The sequence below is a fragment of the Triticum dicoccoides genome, chromosome 3B (assembly GCF_002162155.2).
Source record: "Triticum dicoccoides isolate Atlit2015 ecotype Zavitan chromosome 3B, WEW_v2.0, whole genome shotgun sequence".
Classification (NCBI taxonomy): Eukaryota; Viridiplantae; Streptophyta; class Magnoliopsida; order Poales; family Poaceae; genus Triticum; species Triticum dicoccoides.
In genome coordinates this window covers 507,175,752-507,193,267 of record NC_041385.1, presented here as the reverse complement: position 1 = coordinate 507,193,267, position 17,516 = coordinate 507,175,752, and positions in this window count along the sequence as shown.

Here is a 17,516-nt window from a genome sequence, read left to right as displayed (position 1 = left end):
CGCGGGCAGCGGCAGCAGCTCGCGGCGGCTTCGGGTGGGGCTTCGGCGGCGGTGGTGCTCGCTTGAGGCGAGGAGGAGGGGGCCGGGGTCCTCGCTATTTAAAGGAGGCCGGGGGATGCTGCTTGCGGGAGGGGGGCGAGGCGAGGCGTGGCGGCGGCAGACTCCACCGGCGCTGCAGACTCTGGCGGGAGTCCGGCTCGGGAACGGCTCGCGGCGCGGCGTGGGCCGGCTGGGCTGGGCGCGGCCCAGTTCGGTCGGCCCGAAGTAGTTTAAAAAAAATCATTTTTTCAGAGGGACAAAACTAGCTAAAATAATTATAAATAATATCCTAAAAATATCAGAAAAAATCACGTAGCGATATGGCCTTATTATTGACCTAGTGAACATTTTTCTGGGCCTAAATGCCTAAACTAAAAACAAACATTATAATACTAATTACTCTGCTAACTAATAAATAAACAAGCGAAAAAATCAAATAAACTCTCCAAAATTTCAAAATTTAATTTCCAATATTTCTTTGCTGATTTTGAAGAAGTCATTGTATCTTCTCTCTTTATTTTAAAATGATTGGAAAAGAATTTTGAATTTTTTTTTGATCCAGTTACCAATTTTTGATAAATCAAAATTGGATTTTGTGAAACCTCCTATTCTCTCAAATTGGTTCTTGAGTTGCTTAAGGTCTCTTGGATCAAAATGCAACTAAAACAAAAGCAACAAAATGCATAAATCATGGATGCATATGAATGATCTATGAATAACATCCAAATTGAAAATTGGGATGTTACAAACCTACCCCCCTTAAGATGAATCTCGCCCTTGAGATTCGGGTTGGTGAGCAAAAAGGTGTGGATGGTCATTGTGGAGGTCTTCTTCGTGCTCCCAGGTGGCTTCTTCCTCGGTATGGTGGCATGCCTGGTAACTCCTCCGGAAATACATCGGGGGAATCCTTCACAACTGGTACTTCCTCCTGAACAACTCCCGAAAGAGAATTTACCTGAGTCCTCCTTGGCACATGCCTAGACACATACTTGATCCTTTTTCCCTCTGGGGGTGAGAAGAATATACTTACTAGCACAATCGATGTTTCCCTCAAACTTGGATAGCCAATCCATGCCTAGGATCACATCCAATCCTTGTAAGTCCAGGACTATAAGGTTAGTGGGGAAAACATGTATACCTATGGTTATTGACAAGTGATAACATCCCCGACTAGCCATATGCTCTGCTCCTGGGGAACTCACTAACATAGGTGACTTAAGGGCTACGGGAAACTTAAACTTGTCCATAAATCCCCTTGATATGAATGAATGAGATGCACCAGTATAAAAAAAGGGCTGTAAATGCAATAATCAAAAACTTACCGACAACTGTGTCGGGCTGCTCCTCAATCTCCTCCACACTGACGTTTCACCTGACCTATGGTGAAAGGGTTTGGCTTCTTTCCAGAACTTCCATTGCCATTTCCATTCTTTGCTTCAGAACATTCAGTGGCGTAGTGTCCGGTCTTCCCGCACTTGAAATAAGTAATGTGACTCTGATCCTTCTTGGCAGGTGTCGCGGGGTTGGAACGGCTCTGACTGTTGCTTCCTCCATTCCCATTACCATTCTTAGGGCCATTCTGGTTGTGTGAACTTCCTCCGTTGTGTGAATGTCCTCCATGGTTATGGCCTCCATGGTTATAATGAGTGTGTCCTCCCGAGTACGGTGAATAGCAAGGCTTCTGCTGAGCTCCAGAATTGTACTTCCCCTGTCCATACTTCCTGTTGCGGTTGTCTACCTGCTGCTGCTTGCCTTCAATCATGAGGGGCCTGTCTACCAGATCCTGGTAGTTGTTGAAGGTTTCCACCATCAACTGCATACTCAGATCATCATGGAGTCCCTCAAGAAATTTTTCCTGTTTCGCGGCATCTGTGGCCACATCATATGGGGCATAGCGCGCTAACTTGCTGAACTCATCCACATACTGTCCCACTATACGACTCCCTTGGTGTAAGTTGCGGAACTCACGCTTCTTCAAACTCATGGCTCCAGCTGAAACATGTGTGGTGCGGAAGGCCTGCTGAAACAGATCCCATGTAAATGTAGCAATGGGGTAAGTGGTGGTGAAATTCTCCCACCAAGAGGTTGCGGGTCCATCAAGCTGATGTGCGGCAAAGTGCACTCTCTCTGCATCCATCCACCCAGCAGTGTTCAGCTCCCTCCCAATCTTGCGGAGCCAATCATCTGCAACAATCGGCTCAGTGCTGCTAGAAAACACCGGCGGATTCAACCTCAACAAACGGGCTAGGTTGTCAACAGGGGGTGGTGGCGGTGGGTTGTTGTTGTTGTTGCCTTGGTTCTGGATCATCATTTGCATCAAGGCGTTCTACTGTTGGATCAACTGGGTGAGCTCCAGCGGGAAAGTGAATCCGGGGTCACGTCTCGGAGGCATCTGATGGGTTAGAGGGGGTGAGAAAACAGAATAGAATAAGGTCTATGAGAGATTCCACTACCCTTATGCATATGAGGCAAATACATTCAAATCAAACCACTCAATATCAAACAACATTCACACAAACAATCTAACTACTATTACAAAACGATTGATTCTAACTATTTGGAGGAATTCTACTAGTAACAGGGTGGTCGTCTAGAAATTTTGATCGATGGAAGACTCCTTAATATCAGCTCCAGCTTCGTCTTCATAATCATCATCACTGTCATCATCTGCATCACTGTCTATGTCCGTGTCATCCAGTATGATGTAGTCCTCCGAACGGATATCCACTTCAGGTTCTTGCTTTGGTTTCACCATGGGTATTCCTAGCTTCTTCTTCAGATCTTCATGCTTCTCTAGTAGCACAACAATTTCTTCTTCATATCCATCGCGTGTTGACTTGAGTTCCTCTTCTAGCTCGATATTCCTCTTCATCACCTTCTTGGCCTTCTTCATGATCGCGCACATTTGGTTCTCATATCAATGAATGTGTTGATCCATCTCCTGAATGTACGCTACAATTGATCCATCCTTCCTGGTGCGGATCATCTCCCATTGCTCGTCTCGGCGTCCACATATCTGATAGACGGTGTCTTCAAGATCCTTGTGGTACACCTCACAAATGCGTCCAAAGGTGATGTGGGCTGCCATGCTCTTTCCTAAGCTCCAAGTTGGTGCATCCAAGGTAAACTCCATGGGCTCAGTTGTTGGTGCAAATGTCCTCCGAGGTCCACGAACTTTGATCCTCCAACGCTCCTCTTCTGGTAAAGTTGCAGTGAAGTTTCCAGTGAAGCATGATAGTCCAATGTTCAGGTACTTCGTGACTTCCTTCAAGTGTCGTCCGAAAGGGGTGTCGTCATCCGACTACGTGAACTTGTTCCTGGGATCCGACATCTATAGAGTAGAATTAGAGGAGGATTAGAAATGAGTAGAGAAGAGTACCTTGTGGCTTTTCCTAGTGGTTGTGTCCTACAACCAGCGTGTGCTCTGATACCATCTTGTAGCGACCACGATCCCAATGAACTGAAGTCTTTGTGCTTAAGTTTCATCCCTGGATCAGTGTGCTGACACACACAGTACTCGAGGAATTATAACATAGTTCAATCACACACTTATTACATCGGGGTCCTCATCAAGAGTATTTATTACACAAATAGTATGGCTGAAGGCCATCTAATCAAAATAATTGCGGAAGCTTGGAAGATAAATGAGTCCGTCAAACTCCAACGGCATAGTTGAGTGCATGACAACGACCTAGCGCACCCTATACTTCGTCGGTAAAGTCTGCAACATGAGACGTTGCAGCCGTGTAGGTTAGCACATGGAATATGCTGGCAGAGTTACACTGTAGAGAAAATGAATGCAATAAACTATATCTACATGCATATTTGGCTGCTTGAGGCTCTAAGTTTAGTTTTTCCATAAAGCTAATTTTTCCCTACAACAAAGGAATAAATTTCATTTACTATAAAGTTTAATACCAATGATTGAGAAGGTTCCTCCAACTCAAATCCCAAAATTAACCAAGTATCATCATTAAACCCAATACATTAATTAAATAGAGTGATGAGATCAACATAAATATCCATTTCTAGATACTGAAATTGTCCATAACCGGGGACACGACTAACCATGATTAGTTTATACACTCTGGAGAGGTTGCGCACTTTTCCCCACAAGACTTGACCGTATCCACGATCGGAAGATCGAGACATAGTCTTTCTGAAGCATTAACTCTCTACTCTTGGTAGACTGGTACACCTACTTTCCCCTACATCTGCTAGTCCACCTCTTCAAGAGCTCACACAACTTACTCAACTATGCTAGAGCCCATAATGGCTTGCAGCTGCACACGGAAGTTTCTAGGCATGAAATATCATATGATCCCTTTGAGACTAGGTGGTGAACTGAGGGAAAATCACATGGCTACTCCGGGATTCCCATGGCCAAGCACTAGTTTCTCCAGGTGCCCCAACCAATCTACCCAGATGTGTATTAGAGTTGCCACCTTAATGTTCTCCAAAATTATTATCTCTCACAACTTCCATGAATAATCATGAACCAATCCCCGTCCATGAGCATGGCTAAGCAATATATGAGCATAAATTATATTCCTGGCGTGATCAAAGGTGATAGGTTCCTACCTCAAGTACTACAACCAAACCACATGTTCCCAATCCTACTCATGCAAATCTTTGAGGGGCAAAACTAATGCATAGTAAAAACTGGGTATTGAAAAGTATGATCAAAGTGTAACTTGCCTTGCTGATGATCAGAAAACTCTGGAGATCCGTAGTAACAAACTTCGCACTCCGAAAAATCTAGCGTAGACAAACAATAGCATACATAAGCACTCAAGCAAACGATGCAAAGAGAAAACAGAAAGAAAGATCCAAAAAACTCGAAAACAAGCAAATAACTAGCCAGACAACAAATTTTAACAGCATTATATTTAGGTGGGTTAGATCTTAATAGTAGGTACATGTGATTAGCTATAATTTGCAAAAAGAATCAATTCAAATGGAGCTACAAAACTCCAGATACGAACAAAACAAGATGAAATTCAAATCCGAACTAAACTCAAATTTTAAATTATCAAAATAATGTGCAAGTTGGTTTACTGGATAGATGAGATCACTCTGAAGATTTTGGCGTTGGTTTCATCTAATTTGGACAAACGAGCAAAAAGTTACGAGGGTTTAAAGATCAGGGGCTAATCTGCAAAGAAAATATTCACAAATGGGTCCCTGGCCGAAAAGAAAAATCTACCGAATGAACGTTCGCTACAGAACCTATGAATCTGTTCATTACAGAAACTAAATGAATGAACGTTCGCTAAATAATTCAACTAAATAAATAAACCGGATCTAACAGAAATGCCAAAAAACCAAATCGAACCGGGGCAGTTTATACCGGTTCACGGCGGTTCGGGCAGCGGCGGCGATGAGCTTGACGGGGACGGTGGAGGCTTTGGGTGGGCGGTGCGGCTTCGGGTGGGGCGGCGCGGTGGTAGTGGGGCTGTGGCAGCGGTGGTGCAGCGCGGCTCGCGGCAGCGGCTCGCGGCGGATTTGGGTGGGGCGACAGCACTGCGGCTTCGGTGGCGGTGGTGGCGGCTTCAGACAAGGAGGAGGGGGTCGGGGTCCTCACTATTTAAAGGAGGCCAGGGGTGCTGCTTGCGGGATGGGGTGAGGCGAGGCGTGGCGGCGGCGGACTCCGGCGGCGCTGCGGACTCTAGCGAGAGTCCTGCTCGGGGACGGCTCACGGCGCGGCTTGGGCGGCTAGGCTGGGCGCGGCCAGTTCGGCCGGCCCGAACTAGTTTTTTTAAACAATTATTTTCAGAGGACCAAAACTAGCTAAAATAATTATAAATAATATCCTAAAAATGCCAGAAAAATTCACATAGCTATATGGCGTTATTATTGACCTAGTGAACATTTTTCTGGGCCTAAATGCCTAAACTAAAAACAAACATTATAGTACTAATTACTCTGCTAACTAATATATACACTAGTGAAGAAAAATCAAATAAACTCTCCAAAAATTAAAAATTCAATTTCCAATATTTCTTTGCTGATTTTGAAGAAGTCATTTTATCTTCTCTCTTTATTTTAAAATGATTGGAAAAGAATTTTAAAAAACAATTTGATCCAATTACCAAATTTTGATAAATCAAATTTGGATTTTTTTGAAACCTCCAACTCTCTCAAATTAGTCCTTGAGTTTCTTAAGGTCTCTTGGATCAAAATGCAACTAAAACAAAAGCAACAAAATGCATAAATCGTGGATGCATATGAATGATCTATGAATAACATCCAAATTGAAAATTAGTATGTTACACGCTCAAACTTCTGGACATCAAGGCAAGATTCAAGAGTACAGATGCAAGTCTGGATGCTACATTGAAATATTTACACAAAGTTTTGCCGAAGCGGAATTTTTTGCCTCATAGTGTAGATGAGGCGAAGAAGATCGTGTGTCCGCTTGATTTGCCGCATGTAAGATATCGCACATGCATAAATGTTTGCATCTTATATAGGAATGAGTATGAGAACAAAACAGAGTGTCCAACTTGCAACGAACCCCGATACGAGCCTGGAAAGAAGGAACCTCGAAAGGTTGTATGGTACCTTCCGTTGATTCCTCGCTTGCAGTGTTATTTCGCTGACCTAAACAAAGCAAATAACATGACTTGGCACAAGACAAGAAAGTCCAAAAGTGATGGGATTCTGAGACATATCACTGATGGTTGTCAGTGGAAAGCACTGGACAATTTAGAACCAGAATTCACAGCAGAAGCAAGAAACCCTAGGTTGGGTGTGAGTAGTGATGGACTAAATCCATTTGGCAACCAGAGTAGCACACATCATACATGGCCTGTATTTGTATGGATGTACAACCTCCCGCCCTGGCTCTGCATGAAACAAAAGTATATACACATGGTTATGCTAATTCAAGGGCCAATCCAACCTGGCAATGCTATCAACACATATCTTGAGCTATTGAAGGAGGAGTTAGAAATAATATGGAAGCCCGAAGGGGTCAAAACTTGGGATGTTAGCACAGGAAATTATTTTCACATGAGAGCAGCATTGCTCACGACCGTTCATGACTATCTGGGTTACCGATATATTTCTGGATAGGCGTGCCATGGACACTGCGGTTGTGTTAAATGTATGGATGACACATCTTTTCGGCAGCTATCAAAAAAGGGCTGTAGCAAAACAATTTTCATGGGCCATAGAAGGTGGCTTCACAAATATGACGAGTGGAGAACTTGTGGAGATCTATTCAACAACACTGATGAGACCCGTGGGCCACCGCGTAAGAGGCTTGGGGGAGAAATCATGCTGTTAATGAATTGGTAAGATTGCCCTAAGGCAGGAAAGAAAAGAAACAAGTCCTCTGAGAAATGCTGCTAAAAGTATGGAAAAGGAAGTCTATTTTCTGAGGCTTGCAGTACTGGAACTACTCAGTACGCCTCATTCTCTTGATATGATGCATATCACAAAAAATGTGTGCGAGAGTTTGCTTGGCACCCTTTTTGACATTCCAAAAAAGAGTAAAGATGGTCTAAGGGCTAGACCAAACTTGAAAGATATCGGTATTCGGGAAGAGCTTCAACCTTCATTGTCCATTACAACCAAGGAAAATGTGAAGAGAAAAAAAAGCCAGAGCCAAAGAGTCAGCCCAGGGTAAAACTGTGTCCAAAACCAAAGATGATTATTGCCCCCCAGCACGCTTCACTCTCGATGAGGATGAGCTTTCTCAAGTTTTCAAATGCCTCGACAACATGAAAGATCCTCCTGGCTACTCAGGATTCATACGCAGGTATCTTGACCCGAAAAAGCAAAGGTTTAGCAACATGAAGTCGCATGCACTACAAAAAAACACTTCCATGATGATACGTGTTTGTCACAGTAGGTCGCGTTTTTTGTCATGCATGTACATCGATGACAAATTTATGACAGAATCAAGATAGTCATACCTGTGCTGTCATAGAAGTGTTCCATGACATTACCAAAATTATCATCACGGAAGTGTCCACTTCCATGACAATAAATCGCGCGTCACAGAAGTGCTTTCGTCAAGGGTGACCAACACGTGGCATCCACCATAACGGAACACCGTTAAGCTATCGGGTCAGATTTTGGATCCGATAACCCGTTAACAGCCACGACCAATGCCGATTTTCCACGTGTAAAATTCTCATTGGCTGACGGATCCACGTGTCAGATCCGCGTTGGCACAGGTGTCACTCATCCAACGGTCGAGATGGGCCTATGATATGTTGACACGTGGACCGGCCCAAAAGTGGCCCACAAAGTTTAAATGGGCCGGCCCAACCGAAGGCCCATAATATTTAGCGAACCATAATGGGCCGGCCCAGCTAAAGGCCCACAAAATTTAGCGGACCATAATGGGCCAGCCTAGCTAAAGGCCCACAAGATTTTGCTGACCACAATGGGCCGGCCCAGCTAAAGGCCCACAAGATTTTGCAGACCATAATGGGCCGACCCAGCTAAAGGCCCAACATTCTTTGTCAAATCGGCCCATCAACGGCCTGGTCTAAACTTGTCATCAATGCGGCCCATGGTCACTTCTGGCCCGTTAACAGTCCACTAAGTAATTGGGCGGAATTACGGCCCGGTGTATTTCCGGCCTGTTAAAGGTCCGGCTTCATTTGGGCCCATTTATAGGCCATCAAAACTTTCGGCCCATAAATGACCATGAAGGATTTGGGTCATATTTGGCCATGTCTATCATTCGACCTGTTAGAGGCCCACTATAGATTTGGCCCACTTTCAGCTTGTTGTCATTTTCGGCCCGTTAACGCCGGACGTAAACCATGGGCCATATGTGGCCCAACGTCATATCAGGCCAATTAACGGCCCATATAAAAATGACGATAATCTAGCCCGACCGAAGTTTCGGCCTGTTAAAGGCCCGTGTATTAGGTCGGCACATTTACGGCCCGTCCGAATTTCAGCCTGTCAAATATCCGCATCGTAAATGGGCCTCCATTTTGGCCTGCTAAGTCCAGTGGGTTATTTGGCACAATCAGGGTGCAATCTCACTTTCGGTCTATTAAAGGCCCATGTTTTTTATGGGCTCGACATGGTTACACCTATAAACGGCCTACTTTTATTGAGGGCCCAAATTATGTTTAGGCCTGTTAAAGGCCCACTATGGGCACATGCCTACCAGAAAAATTTGAAAGCTTATGCTAATATAAGCCCAGATATTTTTAGTGGGCTACATGCCAATTTCGGCCCGTAATCGTTTTTAGCCCAATTGGAATGGGCCCGACGAATGTTGGCATGTTGGGCTCCTACGAAGCTTTCGTCCGAATACATTACTAAGATAAACCTACACTATACAAAAATAGCGTCATAATTACTGCAGCCTGTGGCAGCATCATAAATGTTGTATCACAACAAAATAAATTCCAATCATACAACAAAAGGCCTGTTGGCATAAAGTTTACAGTCCTTCCAGATAAAAGCACCATCAGATGTATAGAAGCACAGATCATTTGACCTGAGTGCTAATGTTTCAGGCTGTAGAATCTGATGGAGCAGCACGATCTCCACCTTTTTTCCGCCATTGCTCTTCAACAACGAAGGGAATGTCTGATAGTCTGGTTTCAAAACCATTCATATCTTGACGGCATTTCTCAACCACTATTCTTGTTTCTGAAACAACGTCCATTAGGGATTGGACTTGTGTCTGGAGCACAGATATATCACTCTGTCTAGCAGGAAGATTTTGTTCAGTAGGCGATTTGGACGAGGTTACCTTGACAACCAACCGAGAATTACGCAGGAAGGTGCTTTTTGCACTGTTAGTGGAGAGATACTAACGCACTGCAGCAAGAGGTGACATTGTGCCTGTAGTAGCCTCGTCACCTTCAGGTGGTTGTGGCTGTTCAATCATTTGTTCCATAGCTTCCTAAAAGTTTGAACTTGTAGATTAGTGTACCAGTGAGTTACTAATGAGACAAAAACAAACAAAGTAGGTTAAACGTTTATACATAACTTATTTTGGTGAACTACTGTAATACATTAGCATGTATTGTAGTGCCAACTACATAATAAAATCACTTTCGGAACATATGTCCATGTAGCATGCCTACTGTATTGTCTATTTCCTCACATTCATTGACATCTAAGGATAAAGAGACATGGTTTAAAGTAGGATGAACATAGTATGACATCATTCATATCATGGGCAAACAGATATAAAACAAACAGGCTATTTTATCATTGTGTGCGCACGTGAACATAACAACTAGATTACAAATCAAGACCAAAAGAATATCCTTCATCTCTTTTAAACCATGTAAGGTGAAATGATACGTTAAGACAACTGTGTATAAAAGTGAACAGAGTAACTGACATTGGATGCAAACCAAGTAGTTAAATGAACACATCACAGTACCGATCAGTTCAAGGCAGGAGGAGTAAGGACTTACAACAGCGGCTTGAACTGGTGTGCTCATGCCCTTCATCTTGCTGGTGTGGCAATCCTTGAAGATTTGCACTGCATTCGGTTCAGGTTCTTTTTGGTCCGCACGGGCTTTCCGCTGTATTTGGAACAAGTCAATATAGATACGATAATATGGCACAAAAAAGAAGAAGGAAGTAGCAGCTATTTACAAGAGCCTCGCAGTGTGCAATATAGCTATGAGATCCTGTTGTCTGTTGGAATTCAATTTAGAACGGTTGGTTTTGTTCGTCAAACAGTTAGCCTAGAAGAAGATACACTTGTAAGGCACATACATAAATACAAGTTCAATATGTGGTCTGATCAAATAGATATAGCCTACCTGATATTGGATCAGACCAGTGTTTAACAAGGGCTATCCAGTCTTCATCTGTAATATATTCCACTGGAGATGTTTGGGCGATTTCATTGTTAGCCTTGCCTTCAAAGTGAGATTTTCTAAGGTGGTACCGATACTGTCGCAGAGCAGACTGAAAAACATGAGTGCATGCTTGTTTAGTTGAGTCATCTTTCGGATCCAACTTGAACCTCATCTGTTGAAAAAAGAATGTGAGTCTTATTAGGAGGAAGCTAGAAAGTATGGGACAGAGAAAGACAATATTACTAATTGCGATGAATAACATTACTTACAGATAAATGGTCAAGGAAGGTGTTAAACTGGGTATTGTCTTTCTCATTCCTGTACTGGATCCACGTTGGGAGGATACATGCATGACACCTAACGGCAACGGCTGCCTCTGATACTAACTTGGCTGACTCTATAGCATCACGTGGCCTTTTTAAACCTGCCTCAAAATGGATCTCCAATCTTCCTCCTTTAGATTTTGTTAATCTGTCAAGCATTATCCCTGATGTCTATTTCTGCTTGCGCCGTGGTGCTAGTTCAACAACGAATATGGAAAGTGTTAGTGTACATCAAACTGTGAGAGTACATATAAAGGAGCATGCAACTGCAACTTGACTCGGTCAGGTACCGTCTTGGTGTTGATGCTCATGAGGTTCATCTGATCTTGCCAAGTCCTGTTGTGTCAACAGTGCTTCAAAAGTAGTGTTAGGTGTGAAGGCAGCTTGGGAACTGGCCAGTTCCGGAGCAAACGAACGAGTAACTGGTTGAGATGCTGGTACAGTTGAAGCGGATGATGCAGCTAGTGGAGCAGGTGATACTGTGTTTGTAGATTTAGCCGGTGGACTTGGACCTTCTACTGCACTATAAGTACCAGCAGAATATCAATGACAGAGCCTTTTCCGTTTCACCCGACGAGTAACATCACTCCCTACTATATTATTTTCCTTGCTCTTTTTTGACTTTGCCATGTCAAGCTGTACCCACAACACAAAAGAATAAAATCACTCTTCATAACTCATTGATGCATGATACAGACAAGCAATACTTTGATGTAAGACAACCGTATGAGGATGGAATATGTAAGAAAAACAGGACGGCATGACATATTCACAGCTACGATGTGCAAACTAAGCAGAAGGATTCTCAAGAAAATAGAAGTAATGCAAGCTAGACACCATATGAAAGATGCAACCAATATTACTCTGCCAAGTTAAAAGTGTCTTGTCATAAGTGGCAATTCAAAAAATTAGAAGCAGTACAACATATAAATCAATGCAAGATGCAACCACTGTCGTGGTTCTAAGTCTGACAGTAGTGTAGGGGGGGTACTAAGGAGAGGCAAGATCCTAGCTATGGAGTAGTTGTGCACACAAGTATTTCACGAGTTCAGGCCCTTCTCGGAGGAAGTAACAACCCTACGTCTCGGTGCCCGGAGGCGGTCGACTGGATTATATGTGTGAGAGTTACAGGGGTGCCAACCCTTCTGCCAGTGGAGGGGGGTGGCTTATATAGAGGATGCCAAGACCCTGGCCAGCCCACGTAGCGGAGGGTTTAAAGTACATTAAGGTCAGGCATTACTAGTAACGCCTTACATAAAGTGTCATCATGACCATAAAGACTACTTAATTACAGACCGTTTGGATACATAGTAGATGTTGAACTCCTGGTGGTCGAGTGAGTCTTCATGGTCGAATGTCTTCTGGTTCGTCGAGTGTCTTCCAGTCCGTCGAGTGGAGTCCCTCTTGGTCGAATGGAAGACGGCTTCTTCTAAAGATGTCCTCGGGGAGGGTGTCTTGGACAGGTCCATGACCCTACCCCAGGTACATGACTTCATCATTAGCCCCCGAATGGATCGAGGTTTGAGTGAGGAAAGAGTTGATAATCTTTCCGACCTGTTTTCTGGTGCTGTAAACATGTCTTATTCTGGATCAATGACTTTCAAGTGAGGATGTCAACTTTCTTTCAGTCGCCTTGATCCATTCTTTATATCTGTCGAGTGAACTTTATGAACTTGGAGATTTCCGAGTGATGGATCGCAGGAGATCTTCTGTCTGACAAGTTGCCCTGCGGTTAGCGGATTTAATGGGATCCAAATTTTGGGAAGCGCGCGAAGCGGAGAAGACCGCGGTACTCAGATGGGATAAGGCAGAGACGCCTCGATTCTCGTGCCGCCTTTTTCGCCACGTATCGCTTGCGCGACTGTTTCGGGATTTGACAGGATTGCCCGGGCCTACCTGCCAGCCACTCGGAAGCGACTCCATATAAGGAACCGAGCGGAGGTTTTTGAACAGTGCTCCCTCATTTCCCCTCCCCCGTCTCCAGATTCATCCGCTGCGCTCGCCAACTGCTCAACGCCGCTACTCCATTCCAGCCTCGTCGGCGACAATGGTGAAGGAGAGGACGGCGGCTTTGGAGCGGGCGAAGAAGGCAACGGCGAAGGCGAAGGGATGAGCGCCCAGTCGGGGCGGATCCTCGTCGCGGTCCGGCCTGCCGCAAGGCTGGATCCAGAGGGATTGGATCCGCTCGACCATCACGCAGAAGGATCTCGACGACCTAGCCAACGAGGGACTGATCCCCCATGGGTCAGCGAGGCTTCCGGGGAAGGAGTGGCAGCCGCAACATCAGGAGGGTGAGTGCGTCCTCCTAGCCACCCATGTAGATCGCGGTTTCTCTCTGCCACCGAATCTTTTCTTCTGAGGGTTTCTAAACTTTTTTGGTGCATAACTCCATCACTTCACGCCCAACTCTATTGCCTACCTTGCTGCTTTCGTGTCTTTGTGCGAAAACTTCATGGGTTGCCGGCCGCACTGGGGCCTCTTCAAACACATTTTCACCTGCCGCTCCCAGACGGTGAAAAAGGCTAGCCCGAATGACGAGAGAACCTAGGTTATTCAGATGTGCGGGGCCTCGGGGTTCAGATGAGGAGCAAGAGTGCCTTTCCAGCCATGACCCTTCCCGAGTCAGTTCGAGGGTGGCAGTCGACCTGGTTCTACTGCCAAGACCAGTCGACGCCAGGACAGTCGACTGGTCTCCTTCCGTTCTCCATGGACCGAGTGAACAAGCCATCTTCTTTGAAGGTGCTCCCGGAGGAGAAGGCTCAGGTTAGGATGCTGATGGAGTGTGTGGTCCAGCTCATTCGTGATGGAGTGACAGGCATGGATCTTCTAGAGGTCTTCCTTCGACGACGCATTCAGCCACTTCAGTATCGGGGGCATCCAATGTGGTTGTACTTTGGTCCCGAAGACACCTCTCGGGTCCACCCGGAGGAGGTCGATGATGTCACTCTGGAGAGGTGGATGACCGCCATCATAGGGAACAGGGACAACCCTCGTGGAGCCTGGAGGATCCCGCCACTCGACCAGTCCTACGAGCCGGACAAGGTTTGACCACATTCTTCCGACTGTGCCTCTTGTTTTCTTCATTCCGCTTTGTTGCAATCTGGTCGACTGAAAATTTGTTTGTTGCCTTCCAGATCACTACCGAGATGTACTCGATGCCCAACGGGGCGCAAGAACAGACTGAAGAAGAAGAAGGAAGCGGAGGCGAAAGTCAGGAGGAGTGGGAGTCGGACGGCGATGAGGGTGATGAAGATGCTGGTTCTAAAGAGGAAGAGGAGGAGGAAGAGGAGGAGGCAGTCGAGCCTCCTCGCACTGAAAGACGGTCCAAGCTCGCCCACGATCCTGCAGTCGAGTGCGGCAAGGGAGTCGTGCTTGCTGGGCAATCGACAAAATGCCCTCGAACGACTTCTCCGGCGCCGACTGAGAAAGCGTCGAAGCAACCCCGAGCGGCACCGACAAAACCGGCGAAGGCCTTACCGAAGATGAGGATGGAGATTCCGACTGTTTCTGGGTGATAGCATAACTCATGTTTTCCTTTTATCATGGGTATATTCTTGGTCGACCCGATCGTTGACCGTCTGGTTTCTGAAATCGCAGTGCTGCTACTTCTGAGACTTCAACCAGGCATGAGGATCAAGAGATGGAGGATGCTGCTACTTCTCATCCTGGTATGATCTGTGCAGTTTCACTTTCGGTCGATTGGATCTTCATTTTTGACTTTGAACTTTTTCTGCAGCTCCACCTAGCGTTATCATCGATCTCCCTGATGATGACGATGAAGCGCCGCTGAGGCCAAGGAGGAGCATGAAGTCGACTGCTGGCAAGACTACTGAGGTTGCGTCAGCACCTGAACCATTGGTTCCAGAGGGGAGCAATGTCGCTTGGGCTACTGTGTCCTTTGCGGATCCGTTGACAAGTGCCCGTCCTCCATCGTCGAGTGCTGATCCACCTTCTCTCTTCTCCACATACCACGTCCCAGAGGACCAAGCAGGCGCTGCCAAGGAAGCCATATGCCCAGCGGGGATCATGATGGAGCAGGTGAAGGCGATCCGAGCCGCCAGCCAAGCCGCTTATGACGCGAGTTCAACTCTTCAGAGCAATGTCCAGGTTAGTTGAACACCAACTGAAAATCTTAGTGTTTGTCATGCACCCACTGGGTGTGTCGATTGGAATGTCTGTATTAGTGGGGGCACGCTGAGTGCACCCACTGGGTGTAGTCCCCGAGACTACGGTGGACTGCTGGCAGTCGACTGTAGTCTTTATGTCTTGAACTTCTTTTTTTTACTTGCTTCGCTCGAGCTGGTCGGGTGGAATCATAGAACCAGTGGGGGCACTCTGAGTGCACCCATTGGGTGTAGTCTCCGAGACCGTGGTCGACTGCTGGTAGTCGGCTATGGTCTGAAGAATTCTCCATTTTTTTTGTGTCTAACTGCTGACAGTTAGCTGCTTCCGGTCGACTGATCGATTCGAGCCGGTAGAACCAATGGGGGCATTCTGAGTGCACCCGCTGGGTGTAGTCCCCGAGATTACAGTTGAGTATTTTGATTCGGCTGTAGTCTTAGAAGTACTACGATTTTTCTCTTAGTCACTCGGAAGTGATCTATCCGGTCGACTGATCTTTTGCAGAAATCTTGTGACCTTGTTTCTCGTTATACCGAGTTGGAGAACAAGCATATCCAGCTTGAACTTGATCTGAAGCTTGCCCAGGAAAACTTCACGAAGTCGAAGGAGGAGGCACAAGGTATGTTTGGTGAGAATCTGGACGACTGTCCTTATTTTTGTCCATTTTTTAGTCTGATCTCATTGTCGTTTTGCAGATAAACTGAGGGATGCTCTGAAGAAGAAGGACCTTGACCTCGCTGAGGCGCAGAAAGCGGCTTCGGACAAGACAAAACTTGCAGAAGAGAAGTTGGCTTCAGTCAGCAAACTTGAAGAGGAGAATGCCACTCTGAAAGCTGCTCTCGACGCGGCCAACAAGGAGGTCACCCAACAGAATCGTGAGAAGATAGCCCTGAGCGACAAGGTTGGCGAACTGGCGGGAAAGAAGAGCGAGTTGGAGGCTTATCTGGGAGGGCTCGCCAAGAAGTTATTCCTCATGCTCGAAGGTAACCCCTTATATCCGACTAGTAATCACTGACTTTGTGGGAACATTAGCTTATCCTTGGACCGTATCCACAGAATTCAGTCAAAACTTTGAAGAAGAGACTAGTCGAGTGGAGACTGGCTTGGACCCCATCAACTCTCTCGTGAAGGATGAAGCTGCCATGAACGTGCTCCGACTCGAGTCTCGCGTTGCTGCTGTTGTTGACTATCTTGCAAGGCTAAAGGTTGCGACATCACGCATCGACACGGCGCTCTGGCCAGGAGAAGCACTTCAGAACGACCTTGAATCCTTGATGAGTCGACTGAACGAAGTTCCAAGTTGAGTGCACGAATGGAAGAAGTCTTCTGCCAGATGCGGTGCCGACGTTGCTCTATCTCTGGTCCGTGGTCACTGCAAGGATGCGCGAGAGGACAAGCTGGCAGCTCTCAAGGTGGCCAACACCAAGAAGCATGACTTCCGATCCTTCATGGAGACCTTCATCGTCGCTGCCACTCGGATCGCAGATGGAATCGACCTGGACGAGTTTGTTGCGCCTTCCAGCCCTCCATAGGAGGGGTAAAAAACTTCTATGCTTGATGCTTTGAATTTGCCTCGGAATGCCGAGTGATTTTTGTAACCGATAAACCTTAACAGGCTTGATGCCTGAGCGCTTCTGCATCCGTAGGACGCTATCTGAACTTGGTTTGCCATTGAATATGTTTGCTTATCCTTTCGAACAATCGTCATCCTTGGGCTAGAATATATACTAGTGTCTTGTGATGCTCTTTTGCAGGCAGGGACGAATCACAAATTGCAATCGACTTGTACTTGTCATGTTTAGGCGAGTGCTGGGATGCAGCTAAGCCTCCGAGTGGGAGGTTTGTTCTCCACTTGGCAGGAGTTTCGAAACTTAGGCGAGCACTGGGCTGCAGCTAAGCCCCCGAGTGGGATGTTTGCTCTCCACTCGGTAGGATTTTAGAGACTTAGGCGAGCACTGGGCTGCAGCTAAGCCCCCGAGTGGGAGGTTTGCTCTCCACTCGGTAGGATTTTAGAAACTTAGGCGAGCACTGGGCTGCAGCTAAGCCCCCGAGTGGGAGGTTTGCTCTCCACTCGGTAGGATTTTAGAAACTTAGGCGAGCACTGGGCTGCAGCTAAGCCTCTGAGTGGGAGGTTTGCTCTCCACTCGGTAGGATTTTAGAAACTTAGGCGAGCACTGGGCTGCAGCTAAGCCCCTGAGTGGGAGGTTTGCTCTCCACTCGGTAGGATTTT